We start from the raw sequence: 13,777 nt of genomic DNA, 5'->3' as shown, positions 1-13,777 counted from the left end.
AATTTCAAAATATGTTTTAACAATATCTAATCCTGAGCAGGAGTGTGCCCATCGCAAGATGGCAGTGGCCATGCCAGGCCTGGGCCTTGTGTGACCAGTGGGCTCTGAAGGCACAGTGCAAACCCTGCCCTCATTCCCTCTTAGAGGTGCTACCTCCACACCTCTCCCACCTTGCCCTGTATGGATATCCCTATGGGCCTGGCACAGCAGGGCTCAGCAAAGTCATGCCTTTCCTGACTGAGCTCTGGACTCTCCTGAGCCACTGGAATAGGGACCCCATTATCTTCTGGAGCCAGGTGAGTGGCTGAGAGGTGCTGGCCCAGGGTAGCAAGACCTCAGCCTGGTGGATGGGCAGGCCAGGGCCCCACCTCACAGGTCATGTGTGGAGGAACAAGCCTCCCCTTCCCTGGTCCAGACCCAGCCTGTGAGGGTGGTGCCCTGGCCTGCACATATGCCTGCAGATCCCTTCATGGTCTTGGGCTTGCAGCTATGGGAATACTGCAAGCATGTCTGTCCATAGAACAGCAGCCAGCTTTACTAGTGAATGCTGTGCCCAAGTGTCCCCAGAGCTCCAGTGGTATGGTTGGCAGCTATCTGGGGTAAATTGAGACATGGCTGGGAACAGGAGGCATTTCTCTAGTTTGAAAGGAGAGGGAAAGAAAACAGAAAGCACAGCCTCACATAGTTCAGGCTGGTCTCCAGCCCATGTCCAGATCCCAGAGCTGGTTTCCCAAGAGTGACTCAGTGTTTCTTACTCTGTGAGGCTTTATTCACTCCTGTGTCCAGTTGCCTGGCAGAAGGCAGGCTGTTTTTACATGGTCTGACACTGCAGGCTGGACAACTCTTGTTTGCAGAGGTTGGACTTGGAGATGGGCATCTACTATTCATGTCCGGGCTGTGACATTGAGTTGGGGTAGGTGGAAGCCATAGCTCAGGGCTGAATACTTTATGGTAATAAACTTCCTTGACAAAAACAGAACACAATATCCTCCATGAGAGATATTCATATGTAGCCTCTGGGAACCTCCAAACATGCTTATTATCCTAAGGGCCCAAATGCTGGATTTCTCAGACCCTACTGAGTTTTTCTCATCATACTCCTGAGCCCTTCTTCATTAGGAAGGAAGAATAATCCTGGCTGAAAGGAGCCCAGAGCTGGATGCCATGTTCTCTCATTCCAGTTGTCTGTTTAAAGAGATTAGAAACCATGATGCATTCTCTTGGGGACAGTTTGTGTTGTCCCAGCAGCATTTCTGTGTAGCATTCTCCATCCCCTTGCCTGTTACTTTAATGGTGGGAACCATCCCCTTGTTCTAGGCCTTGAACTTTGCTGACCAAGAGAAATGACCCCATTTTCCTGTATTTCCCCCACTTCCTCCTCTTCTCCCTTCCCCTTGACTCCCATTTGGGTGCAGGGTACCAGTGATCCTTTGGGATAACCCTATTGTGGAGACATCCTGCTTCTTAATCTGCTTCAGGCCAGGTGAAGTGCAGCCAGTGCAAGCTTGCTCCTGAGGCCTCACTGCCTGTGTTCTGGGTAAAGCCTGGAGTGGGAAAGTGGAGATGGTCCATCCCATGGCTGCACCCTCTGGACATGGTCTTCCCGGGGACAAGAAGCTATGGAGCAAGAGCATTTGATCTTACCTGGTCTGTACACAGGGCAAACAGGATGTTGGTGCAGGACAACAGTGGGGGCTGGCCCTGAGAAAGGAGACCATCCCCTGCCTTGGGCCAGCAGGGTGCCCCCAGAGGCATGGGCCTCTGTCACAAAGTCCATGTGGAGACCATTGCAGATTCATGGCCTGGAGTCCATCTGTCAGAGGCCCCAGACAGGTTTGATATCTGTGCTCTCAGGCCTTCCCCTTTGTGCTGGAACTTTTCTTAATGTTCTTCCAAGAGAAAACATCTGCCTGTGGCCTAGGGAACAAGGGTAAGGTGAAGGTATGGTGGCTGACTCTCAAGGCTACATGACAGGGGGTGGGGCATGCCATCCCTTGGAACTGGGGCTGGCCAGCAGGTCACTGTTCCAGAGGGTTGTGCTGGTTTGCCCACCTTTCCAAACCCCTGTCCATTTATATGTACCCAGTGTGGAGCCACAGCTCAATAGGCAAGGGCTGTCCCTCAGAGAGGACCTTCAGGATGACCCTGAGCCCCCATTCCTGTAGGAGGGGACATGGTCATCATGAGCGTGGCCTAGGGGTGCTGCCACCATGCCCACTGGGAATCAGACATGCCTGGCTAGAGGGAGGGCATCTTTCACCCAGGAACTGGACATCACCAAGGCCAGGGTCCAGCCCAGATGGCCCAAGTGAGTGCCAGTGCTCAGGGATCACTTGAGCAGGGCTAGTTTCCAGGCAGAGCACAGTCCCCACAGTCAGGTCACCAGCCACCTGTAAAACTCCTGGGCACCTCTGGCCACTCCAAGCTGACCAAGATGGTTTACAGCCCCCAGGACAGTTAGGACCCCCCTCCCCCTGCCAGGAGCCAGGCAGGGCCCCACCAGCTGCTGAACTGGTCCTAGGACTTGGCAGGAGACTACAGTTGCCGCAAAATGCTGGAGGAGTGCCCCAGCCCCGGCTTCAAGAGGCACCACAGAGCCTGGAGTTTCCCAGTGCCCTTGAAGCTGATGGCTTGTGTGTGGCCACTGAGAAGACCACTTCCTACACAAGGCAAGCCTTGCACATGGAGCCTATTGCTCCTTCCTCAATCCTGCATGAAGGTGGCCTTTTACGGAAGCAAAACCTGAGACTCAGAGATGACAAGAAACACAGAGAAAGAACCTGAAGTCCATGTTCCCTTGTTGATGCACAGCTTTGGCCCATGCCTGCCCTGACTGCTCTTGGAGGAGTCTCCAGTCATGGGGGGGGGGGGGGGAGGTCCAGTATGTGTCTAGCTCAGGCTCCACCTCACCACCTTTCTTTTTTTATATACTACTCAATGAATTTATTACATTTATAGTTGTACAATGATCATCACAACCCACTTTTATAGCATTTCCATCCCAAACCCTCAGCACAAGCCCCCACCCCCCAACCTGTCTCATTTGGAAACCATAAGTTTTTCAAGTCTATGAGTTAGTATCTGTTCTGCAAAGAAGTTCATTGGGTGCTCTTTTTCAGATTCCACATGTGAGAGCATTTACTGAAGAAATCAAAGAGGAAATTAAAAAATACCTATAAGCAAATGACAACAAAGATACAACATCCCACCTGCTTTCTTAGCCTGGCCCTAGCTGCACTTGACTGACCAGTGCATGGGTGTTCTTAGAATTGTATTTTGGATTTTTACATGAGAGTTCTCCTTTCACTTTCCATAGAGTTATACAGATATATATGTGGGCTGACAGACAGATGGGAAAATGGACAAGACAGGCAGAGATCAATAAATGTGAGGCTCTGTGGAAAAACAAACAAAAAAAAAACCCAACCTAATCCTATCTGTGAAAGAAGAGTGAATTCCCAATGAGTTCAGATATAATGAACCTAAGGAGTGTAACACATTTGTCACAGAGGGACCAGCTCACTATGGTTCAATTATGTCTAGCAAAAAGTCAAACTGTGTAAACCACATAAGCATTATTGTTTTTAAAACCTTAAGCTCATTGAGGACATAAGTTCTTGCTGCTTTCCAGTATCATCAGGGAATGAAATCTCCTGAAATGATGAAGCAATGGGATTTATTATTTATTTTAACTTATGCCTAAATATCTTGATATTTTGAGACAACATGGGGAATATTAAGTTCCTTTGTTTAGAATATGCAAGATATAATATTGCATGGTATATGGAATAAGTTTTGGTGTCTGTAAAACCTTGGATGATCAATAAACTTTTTTGACTTTGGATTAGTTATTTCCTGGTCCTAAATCTTGTTCTTTATTTTTTAATAGGATAATACCTCATAGCAAAGGGAACCTTGTGAATATACAGGTGATGTGAGTTTTCACTGATGAGTTTTGTCGGCCTACCCGACCCAGACCTGCTGTCTTTTCTTCTCTACCTTTTTCACCTTAAGTTTAATCCATAGATTCCATAAATGGAGCTCCTTTGGTGCAGGGAACCAGTAAGATGCAGGAACTCAAAAAAAGGACCTTGCCTGATGGCAGAAAAACCTGAAGGCAGGTTCCTAACCAAGGAAGGGAGCTCACCTGAATGGTACAAGCCAATGGTGGGCTTCTGGTCAGGATGAAAGCTTGCCTGTATGGTACAAGCCAAGGGCAGGCCTCAGGTTACACAGCTCTCATTTTGATGTTGACGGGGAAGAATTGGAGCTTTCCTGGGAAAACAATTTCCATGTTTGCACCAGAGAACATGGATTGTTTCTCGGGTGACCTAGTCTTTCCTGTTGTTTTATTTGTTCTTCAGGTTTCCTCAGTCTTTCCTGGTCATTAGCTTATTATTCTTATTTTCCTGTGGTGATTTGTGATTTAACAAAATTACAACAATAACATAATAAGAATTACATCCTGAAGGACTTTCCCCTATTAAAATCCAACTTAATTAAAACAGTGTTTATCTACTAACTAGTTATACAGTAAACTTTAGAGTTAGGATTTTAATGAGGTTCATAGAAGTTAAATATATATTATTCAGCTATGAGTTATAGAAGATTTTAAGCGATAGCTATGAGTTATAGAAGCTATGAGTTATAGAAGCTAGCTATGAGTTATAGAAGCTTTTAAGCGATAGCTAGTTAAGTTAGTTTATATTTTCTTACACTGTCTCCCTGCTGTAATGCTTTAAAGATAAGCACCAGTCTAAAAACAAGATTTGTGAATGCCAAATTCTTGTTGTCTGTGACCTCTTCAACTTGTGGAGACTGGCTGGCTATGGGATGATTTGTACTGAGTTTCCTCCTTTCCACATGATGTATTGTACCTAATGGCCCTTAAATTGTACTCACTAAATTTAGTTAAAATAAAGATCTTAGAACACAATGTATAGCTGCTGTACCATGTAAAAGTTAACTGATGTACTTTTAACACTATGATGCAATCTGTAGTTAGAAACTGTCCATTTAATCAACCACTTATATCAATAAAATTTTAGCAGTCCAGCACCCTGAAAGAAGGGACAAAGAGGCTGCACCAATGCTCGTCCCTCTCCTTCAGGAAAAGTGTACACTCCCTGTCCACTGGAGCTGGCCTCTGGCACTTTGGGTCTACTTTCCATCTGAGTTTGGCAAATGGAAAAAACCAGGAGCACAGCAGAGGTGAGAGGAAGGAAAAAGTAACTCAATTTATTTTTTGTTTTCTCCCAGTTTCATAATGAAGGGGCTGGAGTGTCTGCAGACTTACAAGGAAAATTCCTGCTGAGGTGTGTGTTGAGAAGTGTTTGAGACTATTGAACTGATGAACTCTGCAGAAGGCAAACTTCGTGTAAGTGTAAAATCACAATAAGTCAAGGAATGCTCATACAGAAGAAGAGGATGTTTCATTTTGACAGCCAGGCAGCTTCAATGATCTTTTTTATAATCTCAACAATCTCCAATTTCCCTACTAAGATGAGTATAGGGAAAAATCTGAAGTGTCTGAAATATAGAGAGAAATCTGAAGTGTTCTTCAATATCATTCCCTCTAAAGTCTTTGAAAAACCTCTGCCTCAATTCTTTTTATCATAGTTGGCACTCCCTTTCATGTCTGTATGCATTCCAGAAATCTCTGTCATCCTTGATTCCCTCCTCTCATTCCCACTCCTTCCCATAACCAAATATCACCCCCTTGACTTTTTAAATACCTTAAGAGTCCAATTTTCCTACATGAGGAAGAAAGAGAAAAAGAAGAGAGCAAAGAGGAAAAGAAGAAAGGTATTCCCTCAATTGAAAGGAACTTCAAGGAGGTTTTCAATGATACTTCAAATTATTGGGAGCTCTTTTTTCTTAAAAGCTTAAAAATATTTATCCATTCATTTCTTAAATAAAAATTTCAATTTGAGGGAAGTTATGACCTGGAATCATTTGTCTCAAGAAAAGCAAGTAATTGTTCTGACCACTTTTTGTCTCATCCTCTATACTCACACTATCGACCTATTAGAAGACCCATTCTTTTTGCCCAGATACATGACAATAGTAATGTTATAATATATTTTAAATATAAAATGCATATTATGTACATATGCCCATAGGTCTGTATTTATAATGAATATAAAATTTATGAATTTTGAAAACTTCCAAAAACCTAATTACCCATTAAATAGCTAAATTATATGTCTTGGAGTGTTTCCAGAGGTAGCCCCAGAATTACTCCCAATATCAAAATTGATACTATGCGTTTTTGCATAGTTTTTGCATCTTTTACTAAAAGACGCAATATGCAGATAATGATTAACCCATAAAATATGATCCTATTTATTAAGTTGCAACTTTTGTAAACACCTTCAGAAGGAGTTCTAATGATGTCCCTTAGGTGACTTCTTTATAAAGTCATCAAAGATGAAACCCCCAGAAGTTAGCTGTTCAGGTACAAGTCCTCTGATTCTGCTGACCTTCAGGGAGACTAAGATTAACCTTTCATAGGTTAAGTCTGACAGGTCTGAAAATCAGAAATTCACAAGAAATATTGTTTTATTTCTTATTATTTCCTCTTTTGAACATAAAATGGAATTAGTGACTATAAGAAATGACTCATTAAGATCAAATAGTAGGTGGACCCTACTATTTCTGCCAAACACAACTGGGGACTTGTGCTGAGGAGGTCAGACAAATTTTGAAACCATCTCTAACTTTAGGTATAGGTTCATTTCACAATATAGCTATGAGTTAGAGTAGCTTACATGTTGAGTGTTAGCTAATTTGGAGGATTTAAAAAGTTCATACATCATATGGAAGTTCTGTTGTGGCTCAGCAGGTTAAGTACTCTACAAAGTGTCTATGAGGATGTGAGTTTGATCTCTGGCCTTGCTCAGTGGGTTAAGGGTCTGGCATTGTCACAAGCTGCTGTGTAGGTTGCAGATGCAGCTCAGATTACTTTGGAGTAGGCCTGTAGCTGCAGCTCTGATTTGACCCATAGCCTGGGAATTTCCATATGCCACAGGTGTGGCCCTAGAAAGAAAAAAAAGTTAATACTTTATAATGTGTTATGATATAATATTTCCATAAAGAAAATAATAAGTTTGGCATAAGATTTAGGTTATTACTAACAACTCATACCTATCAGGAAATATTAAGGGTCCTCATGACTTTTAGCTCTCCACACTTACCTAGGGCTGAATCTCCTCTTTCTTTCTAGATGCTTTTAGTTTTTGCCCTTTCCTCTCACTTTTCCATCATGGCACAGCAGAAACTAATCAGACTAGGAGCTATGAGGTTGTGTGTTCCATCCCTGGCCTTATGCAGTGGGTTAAGGATCTGGCACTGCCATGAGCTATGGTGTAGGTCACAGATGCAGCTCAGATCTGGCATTGCTGTGGCTCAAGTGTAAGATGGCAGCTGTAGCTCTGATTAGACCCCTAGCCTGGAAACCTCCATATGCTGTGGGTACAGCCCTAAAGAGGACAAAAAGACAAAAAAATTTTAACTTGCATGATTCTCATTTCATTTCTAAATTATTTTATTACAAGTTTTAGGAAAAAAGTGATGAAGTCTTGCACCATATCTCCTTATCAAAAACATTAAGAACTTAAGTATAATTTGCTGACTATATTAATAGTGGTCATTTGAAAACATACAATGATCATTAACCAAAATTCACTTCATTTCTCCATTTGTAAATGGGAATATAATACATGTAATTCTCATGTACTTCTCAAGTAATTGTAGACATCAAACTAGATAATCATAAAATAAGTATTGATTAGTGCTTAACATATTGTGTGATTAGGTACTGTAGCTGTGCAATGAACAAAATGTTCAATACCCCTGACCTTGTGGCATCCGGAGTCTAGTGGACAGAGATTGTACTGCAAATAAGTCAGTAGGGTTGTACATGGCACTGTTAGGAAGAAAAATGTTTTAAAAAAAAGGAATTTGAGGGTCAGGAAGTTCATATTTTAATAGTAACATCAAAAAACTCATGAAAAGGTGATTTTTATTTAGTAACAAACTGAAGAAGGAGGAGAATAAGCAATAAGGCTTTTTTAAGATAGGCGTTGTAGGAGGGATAAATATCAGAACTACCACATGAAGCAGCAGTTCTACTCCTGGGTAGATAACTGAAAAAAAAACACAAAAACAATAATTGGAAGAGATAACATGTACCTAAATTTCCTAGCAGCATTATTTATAATTGCTCAAATATGGATGCAGCTTAAGTTTCCATTCACAGATGAATGGATAAAGAAGATGTGCTATATATGTGCAATGGAATACTACTCAGTCATACAAGGAACAAACATTTTGCAATTTGCAGCAGTATGGATGGACTTGGAGGGCATTATGATAAGTGAAATAAGTCATACAGAGAAAAATAATGTAGTATAACAATTATATATGGAAACTAAAGGATACAACAAACCAATGAATGAAACAAAGAAGCTAATTCACAAATACAGAGAAAAAACTACTGGTTACCAGTGGGGAGATAGTAAATTGTGAAGCTAAGATTCAAATAGGCCAGTCAATAATCTTTGATATCATACTGTTTAGGAAATAAATATGACAAGCCCACATAACACTATGCACTCTCTGGCTACAGTGACATTCATTGAATCAGCAATTCATTAATTTTCCATATATTTAACAAATATTCAGGGAAAACCTGTTTTCCACCATACTGTAGATGCAGGAGAGTTTAAGAGAAGCCAAAGGATGATTTGTGTCCTTAAAGTGTTTCTCTTCATGGTGAGAATGATGAGGCATGGAAGTTGTACAGTCAGGTTTTAAATTATCAAGAATTAGTGAAAACCATGTTAGAAAATGGAAGCAAGTAGAGATTACCCTATCCAAAGAAATATAATACAAAGAGCATGTTGATCATTTTTTTTTAATCAGCAGATATTCATTGATCTATTTTCTAGGTTTTTAGATAAATTCTGACAAATTAGTGAGCAAAACCAGACATGACCCTGGTCTTAGGAAGCTGACAATCTTGAGGATAATATAACCAGGAATCGATCATTCATGTAATGTTAAAATTATAGTTGTGGAAAGTTCTATAAAGTTTTATGATGTGAGAACATACACTAGGAGGACATGACTTTGAGAGATCAGCCAAGAAAGCACTGAAAATCAAAAGGATAAATATAAATCCCAACAAACACAAAAACCGAAACTCACAATTAGAAAATTTTTTTAAAAGGCAATATTTTACCTCCAGGGAAATAACATAATCTGTTAGTGTAACCAAAATAAAAGAAGCCAGAAAAATGAAATATTTTCAAGTACTGAAAACAATATCTGTCTGTTTACATTCATACCCAAATTATTATTTGGGAATGAAAATTAAGAAATTCTCAGAGAAGTAAAAAAAGAAACTCTCATTGATGAACTCATTAAAGGTTTATGTCACACAGAAGAAAACTAAACCATGAATAAATATTGGGTGCAAAGAGAACAGTGAGAGAGTCATTTATAAATCACTAAAATTAAATGGACTTTGATGCTGAATAAACATTAAATTTAATTGTAATCATATACAATAGATATTAACATGTAAAGTTAATTATTAAATAATAATTCATTATTGATGTTTTATTTTACACCTGAAAATGACGCCGTATGTTAGAAACAAAGTATAACCAGAAATAAACTATTCTAAGTTACTTTTATTTCATAGCAAAATAGACTTACTGATTAGTGGAGACTTAGTTAAGTCAGGTATGTGTATTAAAATTTAAGGGGATTTATTAGAAATAGAAAGCCAAATGTGTAATAAACAAGTTAAACAAAATAGACTTAGAAAATATAATTTAATTTATAGTACATAAAGATGTACAAAGGCATGGAAAAATTTGTAAAAAAAAAAGCACATAAAAAGCTGTTAGAAAATAATCCATAGTGTTACTATTCCCAATAAAATAAGAAACAGAGTGGTTAAAAGTACTCAGCAACTGAAACAAGAGTAGAATCACACAGGAGACATAACTAACTTAAAACAATTAAAAATACTGCTAAAGATATATGGCTATCTTACAGAGTTGACTTTTAGACATTACACAACATAGAAGGGATAGAAACTATAAATGATAAAAGGAATAATACTAGTTCATTATTTGATATGATGCAATAATATAGACTCAATGTTTAAAGAAAAACAAAATGCATTAGACAAATCCACAATCATTCTGTTTCTATATATGAAATGATAAAACATGTTAGGATACTGAAGATCTGGAAAAAAATCCACCAAATGGACATATTAGAACCCTGTTCTACTCCCAGTTCTTCTGTACTACAGTCTTCCTCAAATTGTATGCCTCAGGATAAAGATACCAAAATGAGCATCAGAGTGCCCTGACAGGAATGGGTGTGCAACATCTGTTTTTCTAAAATATCTGAAACAAAATGGAATTATGTGAAGACATTAATTATTAGTTATGCTTATACCACTGTTCTTTATATTAGTTTATATTTTTGACTGTGTGTTGGAAAGTTTACAACAAAATAAATGTAAAGGCATGAAATGAGTATTATGATATGGATGCATATTGGTTTAATTTTTGATAATTTTAAAAGTCTATAGAAAATTTGGCATTTCCATCCAAAGACTTATGAATAAGGAATCCATTGTACCACTATTATCATCTAAAGATACTACTTTGAGTAATCACCTGAGATTCCCAAAGATCTTCATTGCTGTATGATTTAAATGAAGGGGAAATGAAGAACCAAAAGTAATAAAAAATGCACCTGCTTTTGTGGGAGAACAGGTGAGGGTGAAACCAGCCACCACAAACAAGGTGGTTTCTTTCACAAAAGAAAGGACTGAGCAGGCCAGGACTAAGAGAGGTGGATCAGCACAGTAAAAGTGGTTGATTTCATTGGGTCCACAGAAGGAGAGATGGGGCATCAGGATGGTCTGTGCTAGAAAATTTGCAAAGCCATAAATATTAAGAGTAGTAATAAGTGAGAGGCAGACACTTTGGGACACTTTTCTTCTATAGAGCAAGGGTTTTCAGATGAACATGTAGCCATCACTATGAGTATATAATAGTAATACAGGTTTAAAAATAAGGGTTTGCAGAAGGACATAAGCCATAACTATTAGTATATAATAAATTTTTATCACTAGGGCAATGAAAAAATGGAAATTTATAAAGCAACCAAGAAAGGGAATGGTTTTTCTCTTGGATAAGAAATGCACCAGCATCCAAGGTGTGGCATTAGTGGTATAACAGAGATCTACCAAGGAGAGATGGCTGAGGAAAAAGTACATTGGGGTATGAAGTTTCAAGTCACTTCACATCTACAAAATTATACCGACATTGCCAATTACAAATAAGATAGATGATTAGGAATACCACAGAAAGGATAGACTGAAACTCAGCTCAATCTGTCAGTCTCAGAATAAACTCAGTCACTGCTGTGTAGTTTCCCTTTAACATTTTTTGCTTAGCTTCAAATGAGGTCTAAAGTAACGGAAATAAACATGCATTTGTCTTCTGTTATTTTGCTGCTACTCAGACCATGTCATCTGATAGTGCTCTCAAACCTGTAATTGCATGTGGCATAAAGAAATAGCATAGGAGTCTCTGTTGTGACTCTGTGGGTTAAGAATCTGCAGGTTGCTGCCAATATATGCATTAGATTCTGGCACTAAGCAGTGGGCTAAAGAATTGGGCATTGGCGTAGCTGCATTTTAGGTTGGATCTGAAGCTTATATTCAATTCCTGGCATAAGAATGTCCATATGCCACTGGTAGAATCATAAAAAAAGAAAACAGAAAAGAGCATAGTATGCAGGCAGTTGATGTTTTCAGTATCTAAATTAATATAGAGATCCTTTATATAAAAATCAGTCATTTTTAAATGCTTTTCTGCAATATCTTCATATTTGAAAAGTCTTTATCTTTTCTGCAAATATCATTATCATAAATTGTTCACATATGGTCCCCTTAAACATTGCTTTTCTTTGAAATTATGATCCTTTGTTTTTCAATATACATTTTAAGGTAGTAGCTAATGTGTCAGTCATTGAAGCTCAGGCATTTTCACAGCTGAATGAAGTAAAAGGAAGTGGAACCAATACATGCACAGATCCTTATTGAACCAGAATCTGTCTATCTTCTCCTCTAAACTCAAGGTTATTTTCAAGTGGGTCCCTCACCCTGTGGTGCCTACACATATTCCCCACACTCGGCTATATTGAGCAGCCCTCATATACCAAATCTTACTTAAGTTTTTAGACTCAGCTCAGGATAAGCTAGGATTTGCATAAGATAGAGAATTATTGTGGGGCAAAACTTGGGACATAGGACAAAACATAAATTTAGGTTTTGTATAAAAATAAACATGCAGTACATAAGCAATATATAATATATGTGTGTGTGGATGTATACTTACATATTTTCATGGTAATAAATTTTCAAGGGGGGGTTGCTGATTAGAGGGAAAATAATGTATTAAAATTCCCTCTGGTTGAATAGCTGACAATGATTTTTAGAAAGATTAACATATATCCCCAAATCCTAAAGATTTTTTTTGTGAATTTACGTCATGTAAAACATAAGGAAAAAAATCTTAATATGAATGAAGGTTCTTTAATACATGTAAAAGTTCATACATGTGATTGATAATAATAATCACATTGCCCATACAACTGATGTAGTATATAAGAAATCATAAAGTACATCTCCCAAAGTTTATGCAGGATAAAAGTAACCATGAAGACCATCATGGGAAAAAAAATCTACATTTTCCTTCAATATCACATAACCAGTTGTATGACTCTTGTTAATAGCTGAAGTGTCTGGGATGGACACAGATTACTTTGTAAGGCACTTTGTAAATGAACCACTTTTGATTTCTTGTCCCTTTGTATTATCTCATTCTGTTCTTGAGTACTTTGGACTTATTAACAAGGTTGACAAAATGCAAGATAAATCATTTAAATCAATGAAATCATAATCATTCTGTGGTTTTCTTTTTTAAGCTCATATGATTATCATAATTTTCACAATATGTAAACATTCTTTTGGTTCTGGAGATATATTTTTATTGTTCTATTTATTAAATCATCAATCAAGAGCCAAAATAAATATCTCCACTCATTTTTACTGTGAGGTATGAGGAAGTGCAAACAAAAAAAAACATGTCAGATCATTTAACTGAGTGCTTTATGGTAATAACTTTTCTTGATAAAATAGAATACATGCTCCTCCATTATTGAGCAAGGAAAACTCAGAGAGAAGCATTAGTAAGTGGACATAAGAGGCTCTGGGGACAAACAGGCTTTGCATCCATGACATTCACCTTCACATTGAGAGTTTGTCAAGTGGCCTTTGGTCTACTTTTTTCATTATGATCCTATTCCATTGTTTATTTATAAATATTTGCACTCTGAGAAGAATGGCAGAATTTAAATCAAAACATTTGTTAATTAATCAGAATATTGTTGGGGTCTTAATTTTACTTTTCTTAAAATTTTATCTCTATATTTCAAAATATATTTTAATGATACCTAATCCTACCTGAAAAAGAAGAACATTTTCCCAATTACAGCACTGAAAGAAAAGCTGAAGAGTTTATAACATATTTTTCACAGAAGGACCAGCTCCCTACAGTTCAAATATTTCTAGCTTAAAATCATTCAGACTATAAACAACCTCTACTATTTATCCTTCTGAAAATTAAGTTCATTGAGGACATAATTATTTGCCATTCCCCAGTGTCATCAGAGAATGAAA

At 38.3% G+C, this 13,777-nt stretch overlaps 1 protein-coding gene across 1 annotated transcript in view; it reads right to left on the bottom strand.

Moving 5' to 3' along the window:
* Positions 1–747: 747 nt before the first annotated feature.
* Positions 748–13,777, bottom strand: part of LOC146405393 (uncharacterized) — a 63,786-nt gene continuing 50,756 nt past the window's right edge. Inside the window, exons 9-10 of the transcript XR_014839202.1 lie at positions 1,645–1,917; positions 748–1,185 (exon numbers count right to left, since the gene is read on the bottom strand). The gene's annotated coding sequence lies outside the window, so the exon portion shown is untranslated. The remainder of the gene's footprint in view (positions 1,186–1,644; positions 1,918–13,777) is intronic.

Source organism: Sus scrofa, chromosome 2 (genome assembly GCF_054392235.1).
Source record: "Sus scrofa isolate SSC_HxYL_T2T_F1_AM1 chromosome 2, Sscrofa_HxYL_maternal_Yorkshire_Landrace_v2.0, whole genome shotgun sequence".
Classification (NCBI taxonomy): Eukaryota; Metazoa; Chordata; class Mammalia; order Artiodactyla; family Suidae; genus Sus; species Sus scrofa.
The sequence above is the reverse complement of the archived record's forward strand: the minus strand, read 5'-3'. Positions and strand labels throughout refer to the sequence as shown.